Source organism: Bubalus kerabau, chromosome 1, assembly GCF_029407905.1.
Source record: "Bubalus kerabau isolate K-KA32 ecotype Philippines breed swamp buffalo chromosome 1, PCC_UOA_SB_1v2, whole genome shotgun sequence".
NCBI lineage: Eukaryota > Metazoa > Chordata > Mammalia > Artiodactyla > Bovidae > Bubalus > Bubalus kerabau.
In genome coordinates, this window is record NC_073624.1 from 148,527,543 (window position 1) to 148,543,449 (window position 15,907).

At 40.0% G+C, this 15,907-nt stretch overlaps 1 pseudogene; it reads right to left on the bottom strand.

Annotated features, from left to right (window-relative positions):
• Positions 1–4,794: 4,794 nt before the first annotated feature.
• LOC129642523 (uncharacterized) lies at positions 4,795–4,894 on the bottom strand (annotated as a pseudogene).
• Between the last annotated feature and the right edge of the window lie 11,013 nt (positions 4,895–15,907).

Below are 15,907 nucleotides of genomic sequence, written 5' to 3' on the forward strand. Positions count from 1 at the left end.
AATCCCTCAGTTGTGTCTGACTCTTTGTGACGCCATGGACTGCAGCATGCCAGGCTTCCCTGTCCATCACCAACTCCCAGAGCTTGCTCAATCTCATGTCCATCGAGTCAGTGATGCCCTCCAACCATCTCATCCTCTAGTGATTGCCCCCCCTGAACTTCCTAGCCTTCCCCGATACTCCCTAGAGGAACACAAATACTGAAAAATAGGACTATGAGAAGGGAAGCACAGGCCAGAATAAAAAGGAATATAAGGTTTTAATCCCTGGGGCCCAACAATGGAAACTCACTGAGTTTACATGATTCCATCCACTATTGGAGGGAAGAGGCTCAAAAGAACAGTAAAACAAGTCATGCTGGCCTATGATTTATGTGCCCACAATAACCCACACACCCATCCAACCCCCCTTTCATTACTCAGGTTGATTCAACCCCGAGGGACATATACCAGGGAAGACTGACAGTTAGAAAATGTACTCATGATCAGGACATAAACATCTTCTGGTATTCCTTGCTACTTTCACAGGATGGTCTGAAGCCTTCCCTACCTGATCTGAAAAGGCTATGGAAGTCTGTAAGTCCCTTTTAAAAGAAATAATTCCTCAGTTTGGACTTCCAAAGTCCCTCTAGAGTGATAATAGGCTCTCTCTTATAGCCCAAATCACACAGGGGCTTCTCTCCCAGGGATAGATTACAAGTAACACATCCCTTGGCAACCTAGTCTTCAAGTAAGGTAGAGAAAATGAACCATACTTTATAGAAAACCTTAGCAAAGCTCTGCCAAGAAACTCAGAAACCCTGGACAACTTGCTTCCTACTGCAGACTCTGTGTAGTCTGTGTAGCCCCCGGGAGTGGTCTGAGACATAGCACATTGAAATGACCTGTGGGAGGCCTTTTCTTACTACTGGCATTCACTGATGAGGAAGTGAACCAGGCTCTGACATTTATTATTAATCTAGGACAAGTTCAGAAGGCGATCCAGGATTATGCCCACAAGGCACTGCCAGCTCCCACTGAAAACTACAGGAATGGAGCAGCTCCTTCACAAAGAAACCAAATCCTTCTTAAAACCTGGAAAGAGGGGTGCCCCCAGGACCAAGAATTGCCAAAAATGGAAGGACAGCTATTAAGTAATTTTAACCACCCCCACTGCTGTCAAACTGCAAGGGATATGTAGTTGGGTATATTTGTCCAGACTAAAGCTTTTACTTCCAGAAACCCCATGGGTCACTGGAGAGAACAGTAAAGCTGTGAGCCAGTGGACGATCTGAGATACCTAGTCAAAAAACAGGCACCGGTCTTCCCTGGTGGTAGAGTGGTTAAGAATCTATCTTGCAATGGAAGGGACACCAGTTGAATCCCTGGTCCAGGAAGAGCCCACATGTTAAGGGCCAACTAAGCCCATGTGCCACAACTTCTGGAGCCTAGAGCCTGTGCCTTGCAAAAAGAGAAGCCGCCACAAATAGAAGCCTACACACTGAAACTCGAGAACAGCCCCTGATTGCCACAACTATGGAAACACCCACACTCAGCAACAAACACCCAGCACAGACAAAAATAAGTAAATAAACATTTTTTTTAAATGCTTAAAAAAAACAAAAAGGCACCGTCAACAGAAAAGTAAAATGATGTAGTGGGTTGGCTTCTATCTGAATCCTTAACAGGACTTGGGAGCTCTCATTTCCTTGGCTGATGTGGTTCTTGCCAGTTGTCTGACACTTGAATATCTTCTGGCGGAACAAGGTAGAGTTTGTGTGATGACTAATACTTTCTGCTGCACTTGGATCAATGGGATAGGACATGTAAAAGTTAATGTTAAGGAAATATAAGCCCAGGAAGAGTGGCTTCATAATTTTGGTAGGGGCAATTTCACCTCCCTTGTCTGGTCAACAGCTAAGAAAGCCCAAAGTTAACCTGGTTCCTTTTCTTTCTAGGCCTCTTAAGGGTGATTGTTGTTCTCCTTTTCAGTCCTTGTTCGTTGAAACTGTTGGTTAAGTGTGTGTTTTTTAGGCTCCAACAGTTTGAAAAAAGGCTCATGATGGCTCAAGGAATTCGGCCCATTCCAGTAGAGTGGCCCTGGTCCCTACAGGTGCTTGGAACAGTCAGCAAGGGACTTCTACACCTCTTGGGCAGGGTAGGGTCTGTGGTCTCTGTCCAGGAGGAAGAAGTTTCAGAAGAAGAGAACTTTGACCCCTTACCCTTTTAGAATAGGGTGTTGAGTATTTTGTGAGGAATGAGACAGGCTGGGACTGGGACCCTTTGCTGAAGTGCACAATGCTTGCACCTGAATACATCTCTCCTGGAGCCTGCATAGGCAGTTGGGGCAATTTCTGGACCTAAGAGATACAAAGACAGCAAAAAACCCCAACCTCCACTTCTGAGGAGCCTGGAGCATAAGCAGATGGCTGGGAGCAAAAGCAGGGCACTGTGAATGGCCCTGCACATGCCACCACCTAACAGGTGGGCAAATTCCTAAGCCACCCCTCCAGTCAGACCCTAGTCACAGCCCTACCTTTACCCCATATAAGGAACAGACTTTCTTCTCCATCAGGGAGAGAGCAAGCAAGGGAAACTTCTTTGGTCTCACTCCCCTATGCTGTAGTGGGAGCCCTAGTAAAACCTTGCCTGAAAAAAGAGAGATTTTTTGGTACAAAAGTCCTTGCTTGCCATTTTCTTTTCAATGTCACTAGCTTTTTGTGACATATATTCCGTTATATATATATATATCCCATTATATATATATCCCATTATATATATATCCCATTTTATATATATATATATATAAAATGGGATATAATTCAGCCATAAAGAATGAAATAATGCCATCTTCAACAACATGGATGGACTTAGAGATTATCATGCTAAGTGAAGTAAGTTAGACAAAGACAAATATATGATATCACTTACATGTGGAATCTAAAATGATTAGATTAAAATAAAATAAATAAAACAAAATAAAATCTTCGATAAAATCTAAGATGATACAAACAAACTTATTTACAAAACAAAAACAGACTCACAGACTCGGAAAACAAATTTAGAGTTACCAAAGGGAAAGATGTTGGGGGGAGGGATAAATTTGGAGCTCGAGCTTGACATATACACACTCCCATATACAAAATATATAACCAGGGAATTCCCTGGTGTTCCAGTGGTTAGGATTTTGTGCTCTCACTGCATGGTCATAAATAAATAAGGACCTCCCTGGTGGTCCAGTTGTTAAGAGTCTGCCTGCCAATCAGGGGGAAGGGGTTCAATCCCTGGTCCAGGAAGATACTACATGCCTCGGGGCAACTAAGCCCATGAGCCACGACTACTGAAGCCGGCACCCTAGAGCCTGCGAGATGCAAATACTGAGCCCGAGCACCACAACTACGGAAGTCACTGTGCCCAGGAGCCCATGCTCTGGAAGAAGAGAAGCTACCACAATGAGAAGCACGTGTAACATAACCAGAGATGATCTGAGTACAACAAAGACCCAATGCAGCCAAAGATAAATTAAAAAAAATGTTTTAAGTTTAAAAAAAAAAGCACTTACTGTATAGCACAAGGAACTCACTCAATATTCTGTAATGACCTATATGGGGAAAGAATCGGAAAAAGAATGGATATATGTATAACTGAAACTAACACATCATTGTAAAACAACCAAATCCAAATATAAAAATTAAAATTAAAAAAAAAAAAAAGAACTAACAATCTAGGTAGAGACCTGGCAAAAGTCCGTAAAAATTAAAGTACATAATTTAAATAATAGTTCAGGGAAAAGAGTAAGAAATATCTCAGGATATTGAATGTTTTAACTGCTAGACAAATGACAACACACATTTGGACCTGAATAGGCATTAGAAAACAATGTAGGGACCTCCCTGGCAGTCCAGTGGTTAAAGCTCAGTGTTCCAACTGCAGGGGCATGGGTTCAATTCCTGGTCCGGGAATTAAGATCCTGCATGCCACATGGCAGGACAAAAAAAGAAAAGCAATGGAATTAACAACACTGCTGTATGTTATATATGAAAGTTGTTAAAAGCAAATTCTAATAAGAGTTCTATAACAAGGAAAAAATACTTATTAAAAATTTTTCTACCTGCATGACATGATGGATTGTCACTAAACTTATTATGATCATTTCATGATGTATGTAAATAAAATCTTTATGCTGTACACCTTAAATTTATACAGTGCTATATGTCAATTATATCTCAATAAAACTGGAAGAAAAAAGATCTAAAAAAATATGGCTAGATTTAGACAACTAATAGGCTGAAAGCATTATTCCTTTATTCATTCACTTATTCAACAAGTGAATGACTACTATCAGAAGACTGCATTTACTTGTCAATTCTGAGCAGTTATCTGAGAAAACCACTGAAAACTGCCTGTGAATTTCAGGGTCTTTCAGATGGTATAGGCTATCTTTGGGGGAAAAGCCTGGTTATTAAGGACAAGTTTGCTTAAATGCCATTCTCATTTTTTTGCTGTGCGTCTCAGGGGCCTACACCGGGTGTAGGAGAGACTTCTTCCCTTACAGTTGCTGTGGGGAAAGTTTTTGCAATTGCCTGTAGTTCAGTGGAGTTTTCTTGGTTATCTGTATCTTGTTTGTCTGGGTTATCTATTGCTCCTCAGATCAGTTTGAGACAGTGCTGTTAGTTTTTCTCCATATCATGTGAGGGGGGAGAGCTTGACAGATTTTGTGGGGTTTTTTCATTAAAAAAAAATTATTTTTAATTGGAGGATAATTACCATATTGTGATGGTTTTGGCCATACATCAACATGAATCAGTCATAGGTAACAAAAATTTGGAACGTTTCAAGAATTTGCGTGTTGTCCTTTTGCAGGGGCCATGATAATCTCTGTATTATTCCAATTTTAGTATATGTGCTGTCAAAGCAAGCATTTATTTTTGTTTTTGACTAGAAAATAGCCACATGCATATTTCAAATGCTATTTTTTTTTAGCCAATTAGTTTTCTTCTCCACGTACTTAGGGGCTGGCAAATTCTGTCAAGGGCCAGATGGTAAATATTTTAGACTTTTCAGGCCAAGTGGTCTACTGTAGCTATTCAGTGCTGCTGTGAAAGCACCTGAAGACAGTACGTAAATGAAGGAAAGTGGCTGCGTTACAAAAAATTTACTTGTGAAAATAGGTGGCAGGCTGGCTTTGGCCTGGAGGCATCGTTTACCAACTCTTGCTTTTACTGGTTTACTTTTAGGTTTTCTTTATACATTATGTAAAAAACGTACTTATAAAAGCTAACATTACTGAGCAATACCTAGTCTATGCCAGATATGCTACTAAGCACTTTATATGCATTATTTCATATAATTATCTCAAACTTTGACATGGATACTATCATCCCCCTTTTACAGAATGTTCAGCTGAGGCTTAGAGAGCTTCAGTGACGTGCTCAAGGTCATACTGGTAGGCACTGGCAGACTATTATTTGAACCAAGGCCAATATGAGTATATTTTACCAAGTTAGTAAGTTGCTAGTTCTATTAATTTCACTTTAAATGGACTATAAGAAAAGACAACCATCCATTGATGGATGAATGGATAAAGAAAATGTGGTATATATACACAGTAGCATATTACTTGGCCGTAAGAAAAGTATGAAATCTTGCTACTTGCAACAACATGAATGGATGCAAAAGATATTCTGGTCTGTGAAGTAAATCAGACAGAGAAAGACAATACCCCCTGATTTCACTTATATGTGGAATCTGAAAAACAATAAATGAATTAACAAAACAGAAAACAAACTCATGGATACAGAGAACAAATGGGGCTGCCAGATGAGGAGAGCAAGTGAGAGGCTGGGCAAAACAGATGAAAGAGATCAGGAGGTATACACTCACAATTATAAGTCATGGGGATGTAATGTATAGCATAATCTGTAATGAATGTAATATATAGTCAATAATATTCTTTATAGATGTAATATTGCCATGCAATAACTTTGCATGGTGACAGATGGTTACTAGACTTACCAGGCTGACCATTTTGTAATGTATATAAATGTCATGTTGTACATAATGCAAATATTGTATATGAGCTATACATCATATGAGAAAAATCTAAAGCAACAACTGCGCATGAAGTAATTTGCTGACAAACCACTGAACCAGGTCAAAGCTATAATAAGGGAAGATTAACCTAAAAACATATATTTTCCAAGTCATAGTTATAGCTATACCTATATATATATATTGATGGTTTCTCTGGTGGCTCAGTGTTAAAGAAGCCATCTGTCAATGCAGGAGACTCGGTTTCGATCCCTTGGTTGGGAAGATCCCTTGGAGAAGGAAACGCAACCTACAACAATGTTCTTGCATGGGACATCCCACGGACAGAGGAGTCTGGCAGGCTACAGTCCATGGGGATGCAGAGTCAGATATGACTTAGGGACTAAACAACAATATATATAGATACATAGATGTTAAGATTAAAATTATCCATTTTGTGGATACATGTATATTTATAACTTAGTCCCTTGCTGTTCACCTGAAACTACCTCAACATTGTTAATTGGCTATACCCCAATACAAAATAAAAAGTTTAAAGTTACAAAATAAAATTATCCATTCTATAGCTAAGTTGTCATTGCAGTATTTCTAAACTTTTCATAGTTATCTCTGTTGCAGGTCTGTTTTTGATTATTACAATCAGTTGCCAATCATAAGACATGAAGAGAGAAAACTCAAATATGTTAGGGCAACAATATTTTTTTAAATGGCCCAGATAGATTCATTAATAAGGTAAGTGTCAGTACATAATGAAGCCTTTTAGTCATTTTTGCACATCAGAGAGATGTGATCTTTGGGGGGAAAAGTCAATTGGGGGTTATAATATCCTTTCAAGTTGTTTCTTTAATCATTACCTATTATTTTGTGACTTTGAAAAAACTTAAAATAGGAAAGACAATTAAAGAAAGCAACCAAGAACTGTGTGTCAAGGAGAAATCCCAGGAAAAGTACAGCTCTCATAAAAAAATTTGCTCATACTACTCAATCACACATTTTAAGGCAGTAACTTCTCAGTGATCGAGTAGGGATAGAAAGAAATGGATAAATTCAAAGTGTACTTTGGAAGTAGAATCACAGGATGTGCTAGAGGATTATGTAGAAGGCATAAGGGGGAAAGGAGTCGAGAACTGTATTAAGTTGAAGTGTGCAAGAGACCCTCATTTCGAGGGAGATGTGGGGTTAGAATGAAGACTTCTGTTTAGGTCATAGTGAGTTTAGGATGCTAAGATGCTTGAGAAGGAATGATTGCTAACAGCACCCTTTAATCAGATTTTCCAAGGAAAGTGAAGGGGATCAAGAGGAGGCAAAGAGGGGAGGGAGTTGTACTGGGGATGTGAGATGTCTCTGCATCTCAGCTCCTCTCATTTCTTCATCCCTCTTGAGAACTGACTCTAGAACAAGTCCCCCTGTTATAAGCCATTCTTGGTATGGCCAATTTGTTCTCAACCTCATTCAACCTCATACTTTCACTTTATAACCACTCATTCATTTGCTTTACAAATACTAAATGAGCTCTTTCTGTGGGCTACTCTCTGTGCCACACTCTAGAACATAACCTGTAAGGCACAGCTTCTTAAATCCTGATAGCTTTTCCTCTTTTCAACTGAATTCATCCTGATCTAAAGATAAAATTCAAGTATAACAAGAACTGGTCTTAAAACTAGCCTTTAGGGGCTTCCGTGGTGGTTCAATGGTAAATAATCCACCTGCCAATGCAGGAGACACAGGTTTCATCCCTGGTCTGGGAAGATCCCACGTGCAGGGGACAACTAAACCCATGTGCCGTAACTACTGAGCCAGCGCTCTAGAGCCCATGAACCTCAACTACCGAAACCTGCGCACCTAGCGCCCATGCCCTGCAGCAAGAGAAGCTACTGCAATGAGAAGCCTACACACCAGAACTCAGGAGTAATCCCTGCTCATTGCAACTGGAGAAAGCATGTGCAGCAACGCAGACCCAGTGCAGCTAAAAATAATATTAAATCATAAAAAACAGCCTTTAGTCTCATAACTATCCATACTTTCCCCTTTGCCATTCCTCTCTATAGTGACTTTTCATATTTTAAGACTTTGTCTTTAGTCTTTTCATATTTTAAGACTTTGCCTTTAGTTATTGGCAGAAAGTTTCACTGGCTGCTTGTGGCCTCCACCTTTTTACTCATATAGCCTGTTCAACAAACTGCTTTCTGAGCTTCCAAGAGACAGCTGCTCTCCCAGACTTTGTTGCTTGTCTGGATGATTAATTAATTCTCAAACTTTTTGGTCTCAAGTTCTCTTTGCACTGAAAATGGAGGATGCCAGACAGCCATCATTCATGTGCGTCTGTGCTTGGTCGCTCAGGCATATCTGACTCTTTGCGACCTCATGGACGGCAACCGGCCAGGCTCCTCTGTCCATGAGGATTCTCCAGGCAAAAATACTGGAGTGAGTTACCATGCCCTCCTCCAGGGGATCTTCCCAACTCAGGGATCGAACTGGGGTCTCCTGTACTGCAAGAGGACTGTTTACCAGTTGAGCCACCAGGGAAGCTCACTGTTTATGTAGGTTGCATATTTTATGTTTATTTGAAATTCAATTTAAGGAAATTTCAGTAATTTGTGTTAATAATAAACCCATTGAAATTTTTTTTGGCTGCACTCTAAGGTACACGGGATCTTAGTCCATTGACCAGATGTTGAACCCGGGCCTCCTGCAGTGGAAGTGCAGAGGCTTAACAACCTGACTACCAGGGATGGCCCTAGATTTAAACAATTTTATGAAAAATTGTTTCCCAGAAAAAGTGGCATATTTTACAATTTTGCAAATGTCTTTAATGTCTGACAATAGGAAACAAATTGATTCTTATAACTGGTGTGACGTAACATGTCATGTAGCCTTTGGAAAATTCCACTATACATTTGTGAGAGCATGAGTGAACAAAGTAATGTCTTATTATTATGGTAACAGTTTCATGGGCTCTCTTGCCCCAGCCTGAGGTTCCCTGGCCACTAGTTTCAAAACTGCTATAATCCTTGATCTACAAAATATAGAAACGGCTCATACAACTCAACAACAACAACCAACCAAATGGAAAAAAAATGGGCAGAAGACAAAACAGACATTTCTCAAAGAAGACATACAGTTGGCCAAAGGCGTATGGAAAGATGCTCAACATCACTAATTATTAGAGAATCACAAGTCATTAGAGAAATGCAAATCAAAATTATAGTTAAGTACCAACACACACCAGTCAGAATAGCCCTCATTAAGAAGTCTACAAATAACAAATGCTGGAGAAGATGTGGAGGAAAGGGAACCCTCCTACACTGTGGGTGGGAACATAAGTTGCCATTATGGAAAACAGTATGAAGATTCCTCAGAAACTAGAATTACCATACGATCCAACAATTTCATTCCTGGGCATACATCAGACAAAACGATAATTCAATAAGATACATGTACCCCTATGTTCATAGCAGTACTGTTTACAACAGCCAAGACATGCTGCTGCTACTGCTGCTAAGTTGCTTCAGTCGTGTCCGACTCTGTGCGACCCCACAGATGGCAGCCCACCAGGCTCCCCCATCCCTGGGATTCTCCAGGCAAGAACACTGGAGTGGGTTGCCATTTCCTTCTCCAATGCATGAAAGTGAAGTTGCTCAGTCGTGTCCGACTCTTAGCGATCCCATGGACTGCAGCCTACCAGGCTCCTCCATCCATGGGATTTTCCAGGCAAGAGTACTGGAGTGAGGTGCCATCGCCTTCTCTGAGCCAAGACATGGAGGCAACCTAAATGTCCATCAACAGGTAAGTGGATAAAGAACGTGTGGTACACTACAGTGGAATACTATTTAGCTATAAAAGAATGAAATAATGTCATTTGCAGCAACATGGATGCAACTAGAAATTTTCATACTAAGTGAAATGAATCAGAGAAAGACAAATACCACATGATATCATATCACTTTTATTTGGAATATATGGCACAAGAGAGTGAGTGAAGTGAAGTCACTCAGTGGTGTCTGACTCTTTGGGATCTCATGGACTGTATCCTATCAGGCTCCTCCGTCCATGGAATTTTCCAGGCAAGAGTACTGGAGTGGGTTGCCATTTCCTTCTCCAGGGGATCTTCCTAACCCAGGGATCAAACCCAGGTATCCCACACTGCAGGCAGACACTTTACTGTCTTTGCCACAAGCAAACCTATCTACAAAACAGAAATAGATTCACAGAGAATAGACTTGTACTTGCCAAGGGGGTTGTGGGGGACAGGGATGGATGGACTAGAAGTTTGGGGTGCATAGATGCAAGCTATTACATTTAGAATGGATAAAGAAAAGCTCTTACTGTATAGCACAGGGGAATATATCCAATCTGTTGAGATAAATCATAATGGAAAAGAATATGAAAAATAATGTTCAGTTCAGTTCGATCACTCAGTTGTGTCTGACTCTTTGTGACCCCATGGACTGCAGCACGCCAGGCCTCCCTGTCCATCACCAATACCTGGAGCTTACTCAAACTCAAGTCCATTGAGTCGGTGATGCGATCCAACCACCTCATCCTTTGTCGTCCCCTTCTCCTCCCACCCTCAATCTTTCCCAGTAACAAGGTCTTTTGAAATGAGTCAGTTCTTCACATCAGGTGGACAAAGTATTGGAGTTTCAGCTTCAGCATCAGTCCTTCCAATGAATATTCAGGACTGATTTTATTTAGGATGGACTGGTTGGATCTCCTTGCAGTCCAAGGGACTCTCAAGAGTCTTCTCCAACACCACAGTTCAAAAGCATCAGTTCTTCGGTGCTCAGCTTTCTTTATAGTCCAACTCTCACATCCATACATGACCACTGGAAAAACCATAGCCTTGACTAGACGGACCTTTGTTTTCAAAATAATGTCTCTGCTTTTGAATATGCTGCCTAGGTTGGTCATAACTTTCCTTCCAAGGAGTAAGCGTCTTTTAATTTCATGGCTGCAGTCACCATCTGCAGTGATTTTGGAGCCCCAATAAATAAAATCTGTCACTGTTTCCACTGTTTCCCCATCTATTTCCCATGAAGTGATGGGACCGGATGCCACGATCTTCGTTTTCTGAATGTTGAGCTTTAAGCCAACTTTTTCACTCTCCTCTTTCACTTTCATCAAGAGGCTCTTTAGTTCCTCTTCACTTTCTGCCATAAGGGTGGTGTCATCTGCATATCTGAGGTTATTGATACTTCTCCTGGCAATCTTGATTCCAGCTTGTGCTTCCTTCAGCCCAGCGTTTCTCATGATGTACTCTGCATTTAAGTTAAATAAGCAGGGTGACAATACACAGCCTTGATGTACTCCTTTTCCAATTTGGAACCAGTCTATTGTTCCATGTCCAGTTCTAACTGTTGTTTTCTGACCTGCATACAGATTTTCAAGAGGCAGGTCAGGTGGTCTGGTATTCCCATCTCTTTCAGAATTTTCCCTAGTTTGTTGTGATCCACACAGTCAAAGGCTTTGGCACAGTCAATAAAGCAGAAATGCATAAGTATATAACTGAGTCACTTTGCTATACAGCATAAGTTAATACAACATTGTAAACCAACCATGCTTCAATTAAAAACAAAACAAAACAAAACAAAACAAAACCTGCTGCCCTAGCCTGTGTTGGGCAAGGTACAGAGTGGATGTTGAGAGTTCGAGTTTAGGAAAGTAATGTGGCTGCTCTAGATCTCCCATGTTTGAAGAAAATCTAGCCTCCTCTCTTATTTAGTCCGCATTTTTATCACAGTAGGTATTGGGGCTCATGGCAATGCTGGGTTCGTTCATACTGTTTTGGCTGCTTCAACTCTGTCAGAGCTGTTCCACTGTTGTTTTCATTCCTGTTACTGTAGAGTCACTGAAGGGTACTAGGGGTTCCCCCTTACCTAGGTAACTGGTCAGAATTCTGGGATAGTTTTGCAAAATCTGCCATGGGATACGTACTAAATTTTAGAGGAGTCTATATTTTCTTTAAATGGAAGACCTAGACCAGTCTAATGTCACCGCAGCCCCATTAGTTTTCTGAACTAACTCTCAACAGGCCCAGGACCTTAGACGTGTTGGCAACATGATAGAATTTGGACTAGAGTCAGTTTCCTATTGAGCCATCGAGTTACTTCAGTGTTACTTTTCCTCACGCCTAAAACTAATTGTTGGGAGAAAGACTACATTCTGAGCTACTAAAAAGTGGGACTTTTTGAGTGAGCAAGCAAAGGAACCTGTTGTTTGTTCTCCCTTCCCCCTGCTGCAAGAAGGAACCCCAGTAAGGCCTTGCCTAAAAATATAGTGAGATATTTTTTGTTACATCAGTCTTTGTTATTTTCTTTTTAATCTTTCTAGATTTACATATAAATAGTGGAATATTATTCATCCATAAAGAAGAATGAAATAATGCCATTTGCAGCAATATGGATAGATCTAGAGATTATCATGCTAAATAAGTCAGACAGAAAAGAAACATATCATATGGTATCAGTTATATGTGGAATCTAAAAAGATGATATAAATGACCTTATTACAAAACAGAAACAGACTCACAGACTTTGAAGATAAACTTATGGTTACCAGAGGTAAAAGGTAATGGGGAGGAGTTAGGGACAAATATATACACACTACTATATATAATATTGATAATCAGGGAATTTGCTGGTGGTACAGTGGTTAGGATGTTGCAGTCTCCCTGCCAAGGGCCTGGGACAATCCCTGGTCAGGAAACTAAGATCCTGCAAGCCAAGCAGTGTGGTCATAAATAAAAAAATAAAGAAAATAAAATAGATAACCAGATAACCACAAGGACCTACTGTATAGCACAGGGAACTCTACTCAATATTCTATAATAATTTATATGGGAACAGAGTCTGAAAAAGCATGGATATATGTAAAACTGAACCACATCACTGTATATTTGAAACTAACAAAGTATTATAAATCAACTATATCCCAATATAAAGATTAAATTAAAAAAGAACAATTTAGGTAGAGACCAGGCAGAAGTCTGAAAATCAAATAAAAGTATATGATTTAAAGAACAGTTCAGGGAAAGGAATAAGCAATACCCCAGGGTATTGAATGCTTTAACTGTTAGACAAATGACAACATATCCATAACTTCTGGCTAGTTAGAACCTAAATAGGCATTAGAAAACAGTGGAATTAATAACACCGATGTTTGTGATATATGAAAGCTGTTAAGAGTAAATCCTGTATTCTTATCACAAGGACGAAGTATTTCTTTCGTTTTATATCTGCATGAGATAGTCAGTTCAGTTGCTCAATCGTGTCCAACTCTTTGCGACTCCATGGACTGCAGCACTCCAGGCTTCCCTGCCCATCACCAACTCCCAGAGTTTACTCAAACTCATGTCCATTGAATAGGTGATTGCCATCCAACCATCTCATTCTTTGTCGTCCCCTTCTCCCACTTTCAATCTTTCCAGGCATCAGGGTCTTTTGAAATGAGTCAGTTCTTCACATCAAGTGGCCAAAGTATTGGAGTTTCAGTTTCAGCATCAGTCCTTCCAATGAATATTCAGGACTGATTTCCTTTAAGATGGACTGGTTGGATCTCCTTGCAGTCCAAGGGACTCTCAAGAGTCTTCTCCAGTACCACAGTTCAAAAGCATCAATTCTTCGGTGCTCAGCTTTCTTTATAGTCCAACTCGCACATCCATAAATGAGTACTGGAAAAACCATAGCTTTGACCAGACGGACCTTTGTTGGCAAAGTAATGTGTCTGCTTTTTAATACGCTTTCTAGGTTGGTCATAGCTTTTCTTTCAAATTTCATGGCTGCAGTCACCATCTGCAGTGATTTTGGAGCCCCCCAAAATAAAATCTGTCACTGTTTCCCCATCTATTTTCCATGAAGTGATGGGAGTGGATGCCATGATCTTAGTTTTCTGAATGTTGAGTTTTAAGCCAAGTTTTTCACTCTCCTCTTTCATCAAGAGGCTCTTTAGTTCTTCTTTGCTTTCTGCCATAAGGATGGTGTCATCTGCATGAGGTTATTGATATTTCTCCTGGCAATCTTGACTCCAGCTTGTGCGTCATTCAGCCTGGCATTTCTCATGATGTCCTCTGCATTTAAGTTATATAAGCGGGGTGACAACATACAGCCTTGATGTACTCCTTTCCTGATTTGGAACCAGTCTATTGTACCATGTCCAGTTCTAACTGTTGCTTCTTGACCTGCATACAGATTTCTCAGGAGGCAGGTCAGGTGGTCTGGTGTTCCTATCTCTTTAAGAATTTTCCACAGTTTGTTGTGATTCACACAGTCAAAGGCTTTGACAAAGTCAATAAAACAGAAGTAGATGTTTTTCTGGAACTCTCTTGCTTTTTCGATGATCCATGCATGTTGGCAATTTGATCTCTGTTCCTCTGCCTTTTCTAAATTCAGCTTGAACATCTGGAAGTTCATGGTTCATGTATTGTTGAAGCCTGGCTTGAAGAATTTTGAGTATTACTTTGCTAGTGTGTGAGATGAGTGCAATTTTGCTGCAGTTTGAGCATTCTTTGGCATTACTATTCTTTGGGATTGGAATGAAAACTGTCCTGTGGCCACTGCTGAGTTTTCCAAATTTGCTAGCATATTGAGTGCAGCACATTAACAGCATCATCTTTTAGGATTTGAAATAGTTCAACTGGAATTCCATCACCTCCACTAGCTTTGTTTGTAGTGATGCTTCCTAAGGCCCGCTTGACTTTGCATTCCAGGATGTCTAGCTGTAGGTGAGTGATCACACCATCGTGGTTATCTGGGCCATGAAGAACTTTTTTTGTATAATTCTTCTGTGTATTCTTGCCACCTCCTCTTAATATCTCCTGCTTCTTTTAGATCTATACCATTTCTGTCCTTTATTGAGCCCATCTTTGCATGAAATATTCCCTTGGTATCTCTAATTTTCTTGAAGAGATCTCTGGTCTTTCTCATTCTATTGTTTCCTCTATTTCTTTGCATTGATCACTGAGGAAGGCTTTCTTATCTCTCCTTGCTGTTCTTTGGAACACTGCATTCAAATGAGTATATCTTTCCTTTTCTCCTTTACATTTCACTTTTCTTCTTTTCATAGCTATTTGTAAGGCTTCCTCAGACAACCATTTTGTCTTTTTGCATGATATGATAGATGTTCACTAAACTTATTGTTGTCATCATTTCATGATGTATGTAAATAAAATCATTATGCTGTACACCTTAAATTTATACAGTGTTATATGTCAATTATATCTCAATAAAACTGGAAGAAAAAAAAAATCTCAAAATTTGTTTTGCTAGATTTAGACAATTAATAGGCTAACGGCATCATCCCTTCATTCATTCACTTATTCAACAAATGAATGCCTTCAATCAGAAGATTGCATTTACCTGTCAATTGTGAGGAGTTATCTGAGAAAAACATTGAAATTTGTTGTGAATTTTAGTTTCTTTCAGATGCTGTAGGCTATCTTTGGGGGAGAGAACTGGTTATTAAGGACAGGTTTGTTTACATACTATCCTCATCTCTTTGCTGTTATTTTCAGGGGCCTACACTGGATGAAGGAGAGACTTTTCTTCTCCCCTTGCAATTGCCTTGGGGAAAGTTCTGCAGTTGCTTGTAGTTCAGGGCGTTTTCTGGGTTATCTACATCTTGCTGATCTCTGCTCCTCAGGTCAGTTTGAGTCAGCGCTGTTAGTTTCTCCCTAAATCATGTGAGAGGATGGGTTTGATAGCTTTTGTGATTTTCCTTTTCATTTTTGACTAGAAAATAGCCACATCCACATTTCAAAGGTTATTTTTTAAAAGCAATTATTTTTCAGTTGGCCACTACTTTGATTTTATTTATTTTTAAAGTTGAGTTTTGGCTGTACTGTGTCTTTGTTGCTGTGGGGAGGCTGCTTTCTCGTGGTGGTGTG